The sequence below is a fragment of the Hylobates moloch genome, unplaced genomic scaffold (assembly GCF_009828535.3).
Source record: "Hylobates moloch isolate HMO894 unplaced genomic scaffold, HMol_V3 SCAFFOLD_19, whole genome shotgun sequence".
Taxonomy (NCBI): domain Eukaryota; kingdom Metazoa; phylum Chordata; class Mammalia; order Primates; family Hylobatidae; genus Hylobates; species Hylobates moloch.
The window spans coordinates 118,656-133,487 of record NW_026652294.1 but is presented as its reverse complement, the minus strand read 5'-3'; the positions used below and the strand labels follow the sequence as shown (position 1 = coordinate 133,487).

General features: G+C 42.7%; 1 protein-coding gene across 7 annotated transcripts in view; it reads right to left on the bottom strand.

Moving 5' to 3' along the window:
* The window catches only part of LOC116459261 (immunoglobulin kappa light chain-like), a 204,841-nt gene that overhangs the window by 145,559 nt on the left and 44,450 nt on the right, over positions 1-14,832 (bottom strand). The gene's annotated exons all lie outside the window — the stretch shown is intronic.

Here is a 14,832-nt window from a genome sequence, read left to right as displayed (position 1 = left end):
TAAACATAAAATTATGTGTATATGTAATATGACTTTCTAATATAATAGCTTTACATATTGAATACATATAATGCTTTAGAAGTAAGTTGTATTTATATATTTGTATATACTATGTATCTATGAAAAAATATGTGATGCACGTTTATATGTAAAGAGAACTTTGATTGCTAGTATAAGGTATAGTTTTAAACTTTAATAAATTGAACGTGAACATTGAAAATGAGCACCTGGTGCACCACCTCATGGCCCCTTCCTCACTACAGTCCCTGAGAGTGAGAAAGCTCAGGACCTTCTTCCATGTTCCACTGGGCTGAGAGAAGTGAACTGCCCATTGCTGAGGATCATGAGTGACCTGAGGGGGGTCTGTGGAGTCACAGGGCAGCAGATGCCCAGGAGATGGATAGTGGGTCTGGGCCCTGAATGGAGGGATGTTTTGTCCCCAGAGTTCAGCATAGACAAGTCCTCTTCTGGTCATTTCCATCAAACAAAGCAGCACATGTGGCTCAGAGGCTGCATGATCACAGGATGAAGACGCTCCATGGCTCATTCCCAACTTCCCCTCTGACTGGGGTGATGTGGGATATCTCTGCCCAGCTTTCATGGCTCACCAGCTGCTGGGACTCTGTTGACGATGGCCTGTGTCTGCTCCATGCACAAGCTTCTCAATACTTGACATTTTACTTTCTGGTCTCCAGTAACCACAACTTGCCAACCATGACTCTTCCACAGAGATTCATGGAGTGGGGTCAGAACTATGGGTTCAGCAACGTGCCAGGCCATGTATATAAGACAAACAAGGCATGGCCAGCCCGTGTCTGAAGTGAGGATGAATTTGTATCATGAATTCAGAGAAGGAGGTGGGAGAAAACATCCTGACATGCTCTGTGCAGCGATGCCCACAAGATACACTAGAGGTGCCCATAGAGGAGGTGGGAAGGGAGTTTGAGACAAAGAGGTGATGTGAATTCAGAAGTGTCCCCCAGCCTGTTCCCCTTAGAAGACTTCAGACCCTTAGCAGCCCCTGGGCAGAGCTGTTGCTAGGGAAGATTTTGCATGATAGGGGACAGGAGGAGGGAGCACCTACCTCTGAAGGCATCTTGGTTGGTGATGGCCAGAGTGACATATGTTCAGGCCCACTGCCCCTGACTCAGGCAGGGATCATGTCCAGTGGGGCAGCAGGATCAAGCAGGAGCTCAGAGCCAGATCTGGTTTCCGCTGGTGCCAGACTAGGCTGTTGTTCATACTCCAGCCGGCCCTGCAGGTGACAGTCACCCTCTCACTTGGGACACAGGGAGGGGGCTGGAGATGGCATCCACACAACATGCTATCATCCAAGTGCGGAACAAACATGCAAATCTCCCAATATTAATATGAAGCAAGGAGTTCATTCAATCTGGTGCAATTCTGATCAGAAATAAAGCGGGCTAACAACTTCATCATCAAAGAAATGTTCATGCTTGATACAACTATCTGAGGATGAAGCCTCAGTTCGCCTTCCTCACCAGGCAGTCAGAACAGAAGGAGGAAGAGAAGAAAAGCTGGGTCCCAAAGTCCACAAGGTGCCTCCTGAGGCTGATCCTGCTCAGAGAAGGTGGGGACGGTAGATTGTCTGCTGGGACTGCCACACCAAAATTCCCTGGGCTGGATGGCTTAAAGGAAAGAATTCTACTTCTAACAGTTTGGAAGGCTGGAAAGTCCAAGATCAAGGTCCAGAAAGGTCTGCTTTCTGCTGAGGACCCTCCCTCTGATTTTCAGATGCCACCTTCTGTCCATGTCCTCGCATGGCCTTTCCTCACTGCATGCACAGAGGGTGGGGGTGGAGGAGAGCTCAATGGGGTCTCTTTTTATAAAGACACTAGTCTTATTGAATCAGGGCCCCACCCTTATTATCTCCTTTAACCCTAATTACCACCTTATATGCCTTATCTTCAAATGCAGCTATATTGGAGGTTAGAGATTCAAGATAAGAATTTCCTAAGCACAATTCGGTCCATAGCAGATGGGCTTTGGGGACACAGCCAAGGCAGCAGTGAAGGCAAGGCTGGGCTTCTAGTCTCAGAGCAGAGAGCACAGAGGTGGTTCCCACAATACAGGATGCTGGCAGCTCCTCCCAGGTACTCTAGGTAACACAAGAGACCACATTCCAGCCTTAGGGGCTACCTGTTGATAATAAGACACTATCACTCTTAACCTCTCCCAGTATTTCTATGATCAGGCTTATATCTTAGGGTTATTATGGGGTTTGTCTACCATCTAGTGTTAGGATTGTAGCTTAGCCTCTTATGTAGAATTATAGATGCTGAGTCCCAGTGGGTCTTGACCGTGAGTCTTTTCATGGGTATTAACGAAGGGGATCTCAGGCCAGATTCATCCATCACTAGGCCAGATTCACAAAATAATTTCTCTTCTCAAAAAACTAGCTGCATAGTTGAGGACAAAAGATATTCAGAAAAGTTATTTGTCAAAAAAATATTATGGGCTAGATTCTATGACCCATGTGAGATGCCAAAGGTTTTGGAAAAGAGATGATGGGCCACGAGGAATCCTGCAAGACATAATGGCAGGGGTGGGGATGCCAAGCACAGGGCATTGATCTGGAACTGTCAGCCGAGTCTCATTCCTCCCATCCAAGAAACCCTTCCAGAGCAGCTCTGAGGACCACAACGGCAGCTCCAGCCAAGAAGGATCCGGGCCACACTGCCCTCTGAATGAAAGCTGCTGAGGCCTGTGCTCTAAGCTGTAACACTGAGTGACCACAAGTCATCATTGAGGTCAGCACCAGCTGAAACAACTTTTCTAAGATGACGAAAATGTCTGTATTTATGCTTTGCAAGGGTAGCGATTAATCTTATGTGGTTACCGAGCCCTTGAAATACAGCATGTATAACTAAGAATATACATTTTTAACTTTAATTTAGTCTGATTTACATATTTGCAGCTATGCACTGCTAGTGTTAACCACGTGAGACAGCACAGGTTTAGACAGTAATAACCAACAATGTCATCAGGACAGCTAAGTTGCCAATTAACAAGCAAGGGTCTTTTCCAGGACCATTGCACCAAGCTGGGGCTGTATGTTGGTCACAGCAGACCACGTGGGTGGATCTTTGGAATCTTTTCTGGATTCTACTGCTTCTAGGCAGGTGATAGAAACTCTTTGTCTTGGAGACACTGAGAGGGAGACTGGAGACTGGGGTCTACAGCGTTGCCACTAGAATCTGAGGTGGAAACAAAACACAAATCTTCCCCAGTATTAATGATGTCTCACTCTGTGGGCTTCCCAGGAGAGTCCTGCTGGCTGACCAAGCAGGAGGTGAATGCTGGGCTCCCTGAGCAATGGACTCAATCTCAGTCCCATGGGACATATGAATCCTGTCACATGGAGCCCCCACAGCTGAGGTCAGGGCACCAGGACACTAAGGGCCAGAGTCCTATGTCCAGTGTCCAGTGCTCCCCCTGCCTCAGATGGTCCCACCCCAAAGGCAGCAACCAACACACCGATAAGGGCTTGAGTGGCAGGGAGGGGCTTTAGGAAACCTGCAAACTAGCAACAAAGGAGAGATCTGGGCTTCCAGCTTCTGAGCAAGAGAACATTCTATGTCATGGGTATGATCCAGGCCAAGGTATTTGGTGAAAGATATTGGGATAAATTTTATTCTTAAGGGAATAAAATCACAGAAGGTGTTGGATTATTATAGGATTGATTGGCTATTACAAAGTTCAAAAACATACTTTTTTCAATACACAGTTGTTTAGCTGAAATCCCCCGGTCCCTGCCCTCCTGATGGTGATCAGTTCACCATGGTCACTTCATTGTCTTCTCATCACTCAGATACATCTTCAGTATGACCCTGAGACCTTCCCTGATCAGCACAAATAAATGGCCTCAGCCTCCAGATACCACATATCATTGCCTGACTTTTATGCAGTTTGTCAACTACTGAAAGTATTCTATTCAGTTTCATTATGTGGTAATTGTTCTCTGCATGGCTCATTCCTCTACTGAATATCAGTACTTGGGATCAAAATTTGTCTTAATTATTCACATGCACCTTACCCTCAAATGATGGCATTTACTTGTTCCTGAAAAATATGATATGAAGTGAAAATTCATTAAATTCAAAAATATGTCTGTCTTTCTTATTGGAAAAATATATGATATATGTCCCTCAACTAGAGACACTGAACTACTTTTACAGTTGAAAAAGATTAATTGGACACGAATCTATAAAAACACATTTGTAGGAGTAACAAGCATCATTTTGAAATTTTGCTTTGCATGTAAGATGTCCAATATGATTAATTGTACACAACACAGAAGGAAGAAAGGTCCTCACGGAGGATGGGACCTGATAAGAGAGGGTGGGGGAGTCAGTTCTTTGAAGCATGGGGAGGGTCTAATAAGTGACCTCAGGCAGGTGTCCAATATCAGGACCAGATATTTCTAATTACAACTTTATTTTCCTTAAGGTTTCCGCATATCCATAGAATAAGCGGAATATAGGTTGAAAGCAACATGCTTCAGAACACATAGAAACAGCCCACACACATAAAAACTAAAGAATCTTACAGGATGCTGTTTCTTCCTCAGCTTCTTGATATTGTGTTTAACCAACCATGACACAAAATTCAAGTTTCTTTCCAGAAGTTGTTCTCCAACTGGAAACGTCTTGTGGAGAGAATTGGTGGCAATGTCTGAAACACATCATTTCTTACAATGCATTTTTTCACTTCTTTGAAATAAAATATCTGTTTTATTAAAAACATTTGACAGAAAATTGATGTAACTTCATGTGACCAAATACAATGAAAATCTTTAACAAAAATGTCACTGAGTATAAGCCTGAATTCCCGATGACTGTATTGTATTCCAAAGTTATTTTTAAATAAAGGAACAAATACACAGGAAACAAAGTCAAAAAAATGAATTTAGTGGCTCTTGGTATTAAAAAGTGTTAGCAATAAGATACCGGTCTTTCAATCAAGAATAATGAAAATTTAAAAAATACGTTTTTTCAAACTGCAATTTGGATAATAGAGGTGGAAAAACAGGAGACAGGCAATTCTTTTGATGTGCAGAGAAGAACATTCCAAGGATCATGGGTGATCTCCCTGTGTTTCATATGTCAAACAACATATAAAATCAAATGTCCATTTTGTTTTTACATCTTACTTGAGTTCCTGAAGCTGCTTTCTCTTTGTAGTTTTTGCTTTGGTACACTCAGATTTTGGTGAAGCAGTTCTTATGGAGGAATTAAGAGTTGCTAATTTCAACCTTCTTTGGCTCGTAGCCCTGTCCTGCTTCTAAGACTGGCAACAAAAGATGCTGATTCCTTTTTTATTCCAGGTAAATATTGTTTCTGGGATAGTCCCCATTGTTAGGCAACAGGGGTACCTTAATGGTCCCGGTTCCAGGTTCTTCTCCCCTCCTTGACCCGGCACTGTCTGAATCCGCCAAAGGAGGGCCAATCAGAAAGAAGCATCTCTCGCATTCCCTTGGGCCCTCCCCACGTAGGCCCAAGGAATATAAAACCCATCACACCAGCAGCTCTCTCTCTCTCTTCTCTTCTCTTCTCTCCCCCGCGCGACCTGAACTCTACCTCTCCAATAAAGATCTCTTGGCTGCCACCCGTGTCGTCTCTGACTAGCCTGTCGCCCTTCACCCATTTCCAAAGCCATAGCTAGATATTTATAACCCTGTTCCTGATGGATCAGTTTCATGTTTCAAAACCCAAACATTCAGTGAAAGTGAACCTTAAATGTTAATCTGATTTAACAAATGTCAGACCTCACAGAGCTGCTTTGGAAATAGGAAAAATGTCTCATTCCTTTGAACCCACAATGACTGAAACCTGAGTCCATGGCTCTTCTGTCAAAAGAGCTCCAGGCCGTCACCTGACTGTTTCCTAATCTTTGCCCTTTAAAGTGATTTTGTCATAAATGAATTACTGTAGCCCTGAAGAACAATCCTCAGTTTTTACCAACTTGTAAAGGACAGTTTATGTACACATATGGAAAGAAACAGGAGAAGTAATCTTCAACAACACTTCTCCTAGTTTGAAAGTTATGTGGGTAAAGATGAAAGTATGAGGCACTGACTCTTGGGTGTCAGCTCTGCTGAATGGGCCATACGTGATGGTATTTGGTAGATTATTTCCCCAACTGCGCCTGCAAGGATCATAAAAACGGGGTATTGCTCAGTTTCTCTGTTCGGACAGGCTGAACTAGTTTTCGTTTTGGGTTGTAGCACAGTGTGAGGGTACTTACTGCCCTGCTGACAGTAATAAGTTGCAGCATCTTCAACTTCCAGGCTACTGATGGTGAGGGTGAAATCTGTCCCAGATCCACTGCCACTGAACCTCAAGGGGACCCCTAAGATGGACTGGGAAACATACTTGATGAGGAGATTTGGGGCTTGATCTGGTTTCTGCTGGTACCAGTGTAAGCTACTACCGGTGCTCTGACTGGCATGGCAGGTGATGGTGACTTTCTCCCCTGGAGTCGCAGAGAGGAAAGCTGGAGACTATGTCATCACAATATCAGCCCTGGAGGCTGAAACCATACAGCAAACATTAGCACAATATAAGCATCTGCTTAATGAAATCACCACTAGTCTAGTAGGACAAGATGAAAGAATACGCATTACTTAAAAAAAAAAAAATCACATTTAAAAACAAGCCAAGTTCCATATGGTGCTAGGTTCCTAATTAAGAAAATTAATGATTCAAAGAATTAGTTTTAGCTTTTTCTAAATATTCTCACCTGGAACCCAGAGGAGCAGAAGCCACAGGAGTTGCAACTGGGACACCATCTCAGTGCTCTTGACTTCAGTGTTGCCGAAGACGCATCTAGGAGAAAAAGCCTCTTATAAGATACTGAGAGGCAGGACCACTTCAGATGTGGGAGGAAGGATACATGCAAATTATGGGAATGTCCTGTTGTTTTAAATACACAGACATCACTGTTGTCAGGAGAGCGCCCTTCCCGCTCCTTCCGTGAATGTGAGAGGCGCCCTCTGCTGGCACCTGCAGATGAGCGCAGCTGAAGCTCCCGCAGGGTTTGACCAGACCCAGGGCGCAGCCACGGAATGAAGGCAGAGTCCATCGCAGTCTCTGGGAGGCTCTGCAGTCATCTGGGGTGAACAGCAGCTCACATCCTCAGTCTCGGCCCAGGGCTATGTTAACTTTCCTGACAACACTCACAATGAGGCTGAAGAAACTTTGATCCTGTGGATGCTTCACAATGCATCACCCCATACAACACAATATTGATGTCATCATGGTAACTAAATATGATAAGCAAAAAATAATAATGACTCTGGGTATTCAGTGAAAGCACATGAGGACCAGAATGTGGGATTCAACCCTACGAAATTTAAGGGCCTGTCACATTGGAGAAGGTATTAGGGATTTAGTGAAGGGGCATGAGTAGCGTTGGCTCATCCCCTTCAAGGTAATGACAAATAATTGTAGTTTGCAGCTCCAACCACTGAGAATGCAGTGTTGGCAAGGTCTGCTTAGAGTGTTGACGTAACAAACCCCACACTTGGATTTACTCCACCACGCCACTTACAAGCTAACTTGGAAGGCTATATTTTTGGAGTGGGCTCAGAACAAGAGGTTTTGCAGAAGGTTTTGGGCTTTGATACAAGTGACTCTGTCACTTGAACCATGTGATCCAGAACATTGTTCGGTGCTAGATGCATCTGCATTAGATGGGAATGCTTTGTGAACTTCCTTGCAAACTCCAATAAAACTCACGGCATAAATCCCTGGAATTTTAGAAAAGACCAAGTAATGACCAGATAACAAATACAAAAATTCTTGTTCAAAATGCAGACTATCACTACGTAATGGTAGGTAGTCCCATGAGGCATTTAAAAAGTATGTGACCGAACTGCCCCTCATAAGTGGAGGAAGCCAGTCTCACCAATTTTTAGGGTCAGGTGAGACTTCGCACCATTCAATATTAGCATGAATATTAGGTACCTTTGGGGTTTGGTTCAAGCAGATTCAGGGGCCATGCTTCATTTACATAAACAGGTGTTCCAGTTCTTCCTATCATTTTTCTCTCTTACTCTAACACCTTTGCATCAGCCCACTCCAGTGACCTCAGGAGTTTTCTCAATCAGCTAATAGCAAAGGGGGAAACCAAAAATGCAAACAAATAAAAGAAGAAAACCAAAACAACGATAAGAAAATCTAGGCTTTTTGAATGGGTTAGCATCATATATTTCTGCAAGTAAAAATGGGCTGCTCCCACATTTTGGCCACAATCATGGGTGACTGTGAGGTGTTATCTTGAGTTAGCAGATATTTGAGGACAGCATGTAGTGTTCAACTTAGTGTGGAGAGAGAAATGTACTGAGTCAAGTTTATGCATGAATTAGTGATAGCTGGTTGGCCACAGTCTTTGATAAGGAAAATTGGAAGATCACAGAGAAGAAGCTCTAGACGAGAGGTATGTGGATGCACGCATATGAGTAAGAAATTACATGTGCCAAATTTTATTTATTTCTGCAAAAAGCAGAGAATATCTTCCACAGTAAGACACCAAACAACCAATCATACTGGAAGGCTCATCCCCTTATAAGAAGATAACTGAACTCAGTCTTTTCTCATAACTTCCACAATATTTGCATAATAGAGTCTGTAATGAAGTAGACATGATGGCCTGAACAGGGCTATGAATGAGTAAAATGACTTGAGCCATGCCTCACAACTACCATCACCACCTGTGTTAATCCCACTGTTGCCACTTCTGGGTATCCAACTTCTCAGCAGCAGAGACAAATATCTTCAACAAGTGGGTGGTTATTAGGGATATCAGATCACTGTCCCCTGGAGGTGACTGTGATGCATCCTAACTAGGATCCTCCTGTATTCTAGACGTATGTTTACCTTTCCTGCCCACAGACAATTGGCTATCTCAGTGCTCTGAGAGCGTTTTTTTGTATTAATATGGGAATATTTCAGAACTATGTTCCTACATTGTGGGGAAAGAAACAAAATAATAGCCACGTGATTATAGCATCCATTGGTCCTACCAAATATATCACCCAAATAAATCCACAAGGGTATAATATTCTGCAGAGTTTAGATGCTCTCCCTCAAGGTGTTCTGAATCTTTAAACCAATGACCATAGTAGAATGAAGTAATGGTTCAGGAAGCCAAGGGCCAGGAGTACAAGCAGACTCTTTAGTCATCCTAAACAGGAACCCAGCTGGTGGACATGTGTGTCCAATAATGCAATTTTAGACCCTGTTGGCCACAGGCATCTATGGATATCCAGGAGTACATGCTTCTACTTAGGACTACTATAGATAATCCTGAAGCTAAACCTCAAGCTATGTTAATGCAAGGTTCCTCATACCAGTAGACAAGAAGGCAACCAAACATACCTATTTCAGCAAATAGTAAAACTATCATGAAAAGATCGTTTTCTGCTACATTTTTGGTTAGAGGAGGAATATATCTGGGAATATGTCTGGGTTGAAGAACACACACCATAATTAGATGATAATTAATCCTCAACTTAATGTAAAGGAAAATTACAAATAATTAAAAGAAGGTAGGAAAAGGAAAATATTTCTAAGTGGCTCCATTGCTCCAGCTCTTTCAGGAGAAGTGCAGCTATAGCAAGAACCTCCAAGGCTCAAAAAATGCCTGGAAATTTTTTAGTTTTCTGTCTTACGATATACTTCCCTCAGCAACATGTATCATGTGTGTTCATTTTCAGGTGTTCATTCACACTTGAAAGCTATGAATCACCCTTTTCAAGGTAATTCTAGCCACATACTAGAATCAAATGGGAATATTTTAAAAGTATTGCTGCCTGCTCTTATCCTAGCCTAGTTGGCTAAAAATACTTGACTGGAGTTCAGGCAGCCGCATGTTTAAAAATCTTCCCAGAATATGTATAGATGCAAGTAGGATAGAAAATCTTTTATCTAATTGGCTCTTTGCCTCTGTAGTCCAGCAGCCACAGCATTTTCATGAAATGGGAGCTTGTTAGAACATTCAAAATATCAGGTCCAAGACTATAACACAACATCGAAAAGGTCCATATATCAATCAAATTGCAGTTTTTATACCAAAAATTAAGAAAATCTCTACTTAAATGAGAAAGGAAAACCAGTAGCTATTTAGCCCCTATATGACAGATATGTTAAAATTATCTTAAAAGGATTTTAAAGCAGCCACCATAAAAATGCATCAATAAACAATTGCAAAAAAAGCTTGAGACAAATGAAATAATGGCATAAAGAATGAAATACGAAATTTAATAAAAGAAAAATGGAAATTTTAGAATTGAAAGATACAATCACTATAAGAGCAGCTCAGAGTATGGCCTAATAGCAGAAAAGAGTAGACATAGGAAAGTGATCATAGATAATAGATAATAATCATCTATGAGGGGGAGCCAAGATGGCCGAATAGGAACAGCTCCGGTCGCCAGCTCCCAGCCCCAGCGACACAGAAGACTGGTGATTTCTGCATTCCTGCTTGAGGTACCGCTTTCATCTCACTAGGGAGTGCCAAACAGTGGGTGCAGGACAGTCGGTGAAGCGCACTGTGCGCGAGCCGAAGCAGGGCGAGGCACTGCCTCACTCGGGAAGCGCAAGGACCCAGGGAGTTCCGTTTCCTAGTCAAAGAAAGGGGTAACAGATGGCACCTGGAAAATCGGGTCAGTCCCACCCTCATACTGCGCTTTCCCAAAGGGCCTGGAAAACGGCACACTAGGAGATTGTATCCCGCACCTGGCTCGGAGGGTCCTATGCCCACGGAGTCTCGCTGATTGCTAGCACAGCAGTCTGAGATCAAGCTGCAAGGCGGCAGCGAGGCTGGGGGAGGGGCGCCCGCCATTACCCAGGCTTGCTTAGGTAAACAAAGCAGCCAGGAAGCTCGAACTGGGTGGAGCCCACCACAGCTCAAGGAGGCCTGTCTGCCTCTGTAGGCTCCACCTCTGGGGCTAGGGCACAGACAAACAAAAAGTCAGCAGGAATCTCCAGAGACTTAAACGTCCCTGTCTGACTGACAGCTTTGAAGAGAGTAGTGGTTCTCCCAGCACGCAGCTGGAGATCTGAGAATGGACAGACTGCCTCCTAAAGTGGGTCCCTCACCCCTGAGCAGCCTAACTGGGAGGCACCCCCCCAGAAGGGAAAGACTGACACCTCACTGGGCCAGGTACTCCTCTGAGACAAAACTTCCAGAGGAACTATCAGACAGCTGAATTGGTGGTCTCACGAAAATCCGCTGTTCTGCAGCCACCGCTGCTGACACCCAGCCAAACAGGGTCTGGAGTGGACCTCTAGTAAACTCCAACAGACCTGCAGCTGAGGGTCCCGCCTGGTAGAGGGAAAACTAACAAACAGAAAGGACATCCACACCAAAAACCCATCTGTACATCACCATCATCAAAGCCCAAAAGTAGATAAAACCGCAAAGATGGGGAAAAAACAGAGCAGAAAAACTGGAAACTCTAAAAAGCAGAGCACCTCTCCTCCTCTAAAGGAATGCAGTTCCTCACCAGCAATGGAACAAAGCTGGATGGAGGATGACTTTGACGAGTTGAGAGAAGAAGGCTTCAGATGATCAAACTACTCTGAGCTACGGGAGGAAATTCAAAACAATAGCAAAGAAGTTAAAAACTTTGAAAAAAAATTAGAAGAATGGATAACTAGAATAACCAATGGAGAGAAGGGCTTAAAGGAGATGGAGGAGCTGAAAGCCAAGTTTCGAGAACTACGTGAAGATTGCAGAAGCCTCAGTAGCAGATGCAATCAACTGGAAGAAAGGGTATCGCAGATGGAAGATGAAATGAATGAAATGAAGCGAGAAGGGAAGTCTAGAGAAAAAAGAATAAAAAGAAATGAACAAAGCCTCCAAGAAATTTGGGACTACGTGAAACGACCAAACCTACATCTGATTGGTGTACCTGAAAATGACGGGGAGAATGGAACCAAGTTGGAAAACACTCTGCAAGATATTATCCAGGAGAACTTCCCCAATCTAGCAAGGCAGGCCAACCTTCAGATTCAGGAAATACAGAGAACGCCACAAAGATACTCCTCGAGAAGAGCAACTCCAAGACACATAATTGTCAGATTCACCAAAGTTGAAATGAAGGAAAAAATGTTAAGGGCTGCCAGAGAGAAAGGTCGGGTTACCCACAAAGGGAAGCCCATCAGGCTAACAGCTGATCTCTCAGCAGAAACTCTACAAGCCAGAAGAGAGTGGGGGCCGATATTCAACATTCTTAAAGAAAAGAATTTTCAACCCAGAATTTCCTATCCAGCCAAACTAAGCTTCATAAGTGAAGGAGAAATAAAATACTTTACAGACAAGCAAACGCTGAGTGATTTTGTCACCACCAGGCCTGCCCTAAAAGAGCTCCTGAAGGAAGCACTAAACATGGAAAGGAACAACCGGTACCAGCCACTGCAAAAACATGCCAAATTGTAAAGACCATCGAGGCTAGGAAGAAACTGCATCAACTAATGAGCAAAATAACCAACTAACATCATAATGACAGGATCAGATTCACACATAACAATATTAACGTTAAATGTAAATGGGCTAAATGCTCCAATTAAAAGACACAGACTGGCAAACTGGATAAGGAGTCAGGACCCATCAGTGTGCTGTATTCAGGAAACCCATCTCACGTTCAGAGACACACATAGACTCAAAATAAAGGGATGGAGGAAGATCTATCAAGCAAATGGAAAACAAAAAAAGGCAGGGGTTGCAATCCTAGTCTCTGACAAAATAGACTTTAAACCAACAAAGATCAAAAGAGACAAAGAAGGCCATTATATAATGGTAAAGGGATCAATTCAACAAGAAGAGCTAACTATCCTAAATATATATGCACCCAACACAGGAGCACCCAGATTCATAAAGCAAGTCCTGAGTGACCTACAAAGGGACTTAAACTCCCACACAATAATAATGGGAGATTTTAACACCCCACTGTCAACATTAGACAGATCAACGAGACAGAAAGTTAACAAGGATATCCAGGAATTGAACTCAGCTCTGCACAAAGTGGACCTAATAGACATCTACAGAACTCTCCACCCCAAATCAACAGAATATACATTCTTTTCAGCACCACACCACACCTATTCCAAAATTGACCACATAGTTGGAAGTAAAGCTGTCCTCAGCAAATGTAAAAAACAGAAATTATGACAAACTGTCTCTCAGAGCACAGTGCAATCAAACTAGAACTCAGGATTAAGAAACTCACTCAAAACCGCTCAACTACGTGGAAACTGAACAACCTGCTCCTGAATGACTATTGGGTACATAATGAAATGAAGGCAGAAATAAAGATGTTCCTTGAAATCAACGAGAACAAAGACACAACCTACCAGAATCTCTGGGACACATTCAAAGCAGTGTGTAGAGGGAAATTTATAGCACTAAATGCCCACAAGAGAAAGCAGGAAAGATCCAAAATTGACACCCTAACATCACAATTAAAAGAACTAGAAAAGCAAGAGCAAACACATTCAAAAGCTAGCAGAAGGCTAGAAATAACTAAAATCAGAGCAGAACTGAAGGAAACAGAGACACAAAAAACCCTTCAAAAAATTAATGAATCCAGGAGCTGGCTTTTTGAAAAGATCAACAAAATTGATAGACTGCTAGCAAGACTAGTAAAGAAGAAAAGAGAGAAGAATCAAATAGACGCAATAAAAAATGAAAAAGGGGATATCACCACCGATCCCACAGAAATACAATCTACCATCAGAGAATACTACAAACACCTCTATGCAAATAAACTAGAAAATCTAGAAGAAATGGATAAATTCCTCAACAAATACACCCTCCCAAGACTAAATCAGGAAGAAGTCGAATCTCTAAATAGACCAATAACAGGTTCTGAAATTGTGGCAATAATCAATAGCTTACCAACCAAAAAGAGTCCAGGACCTGATGGATTCACAGCCGAATTCTACCAGAGGTACAAGGAGGAACTGGTACCATTCCTTCTGAAACTATTCCAATCGATAGAAAAAGAGGGAATCCTCCCTAACACATTTTATGAAGCCAGCATCATCCTGATACCAAAGCCAGGCAGAGACACAACCAAAAAAGAGAATTTTAGACCAATATCCTTGATGAACATTGATGCAAAAATCCTCAATAAAATACTGGCAAACCGAATCCAGCAGCACATCAAAAAGCTTATACACCATGATCAAGTGGGCTTCATCCCTGGGATGCAAGGCTGGTTCAACATACGCAAATCAATAAATGTAATCCAGCATATAAACAGAACCAAAGACAAAAACCACATGATTATCTCAATAGATGCAGAAAAGGCTTTTGACAAAATTCAACAATCCTTCATGCAAAAACTCTCAATAAATTAGGTATTGATGGGACGTATCTCAAAATAATAAGAGCTATATACGACAAACCCACAGCCAATATCATACTGAATGGGCAAAAATTGGAAGCATTCCCTCTGAAAACTGGCACAAGACAGGGATGCCCTCTCTCACCACTCCTTTTCAACATAGTGCTGGAAGTTCTGGCCAGAGCAATCAGGCAGGAGAAGGAAATAAAGCGTATTCAATTAGGAAAAGAAGAAGTCAAACTGTCCCTGTTTGCAGATGACATGATTGTATATCTAGAAAATCCCATTGTCTCAGCCCAAAATCTCCTTAAGCTGATTAGCAACTTCAGCAAAGTCTCAGGATACAAAATCAATGTACAAAAATCACAAGCATTCTTGTACACCAATCACAGACAAACAGAGAGCCAAATCATGAGTGAACTCCCATTCACAATTGCTTCAAAGAGAATAAAATACCT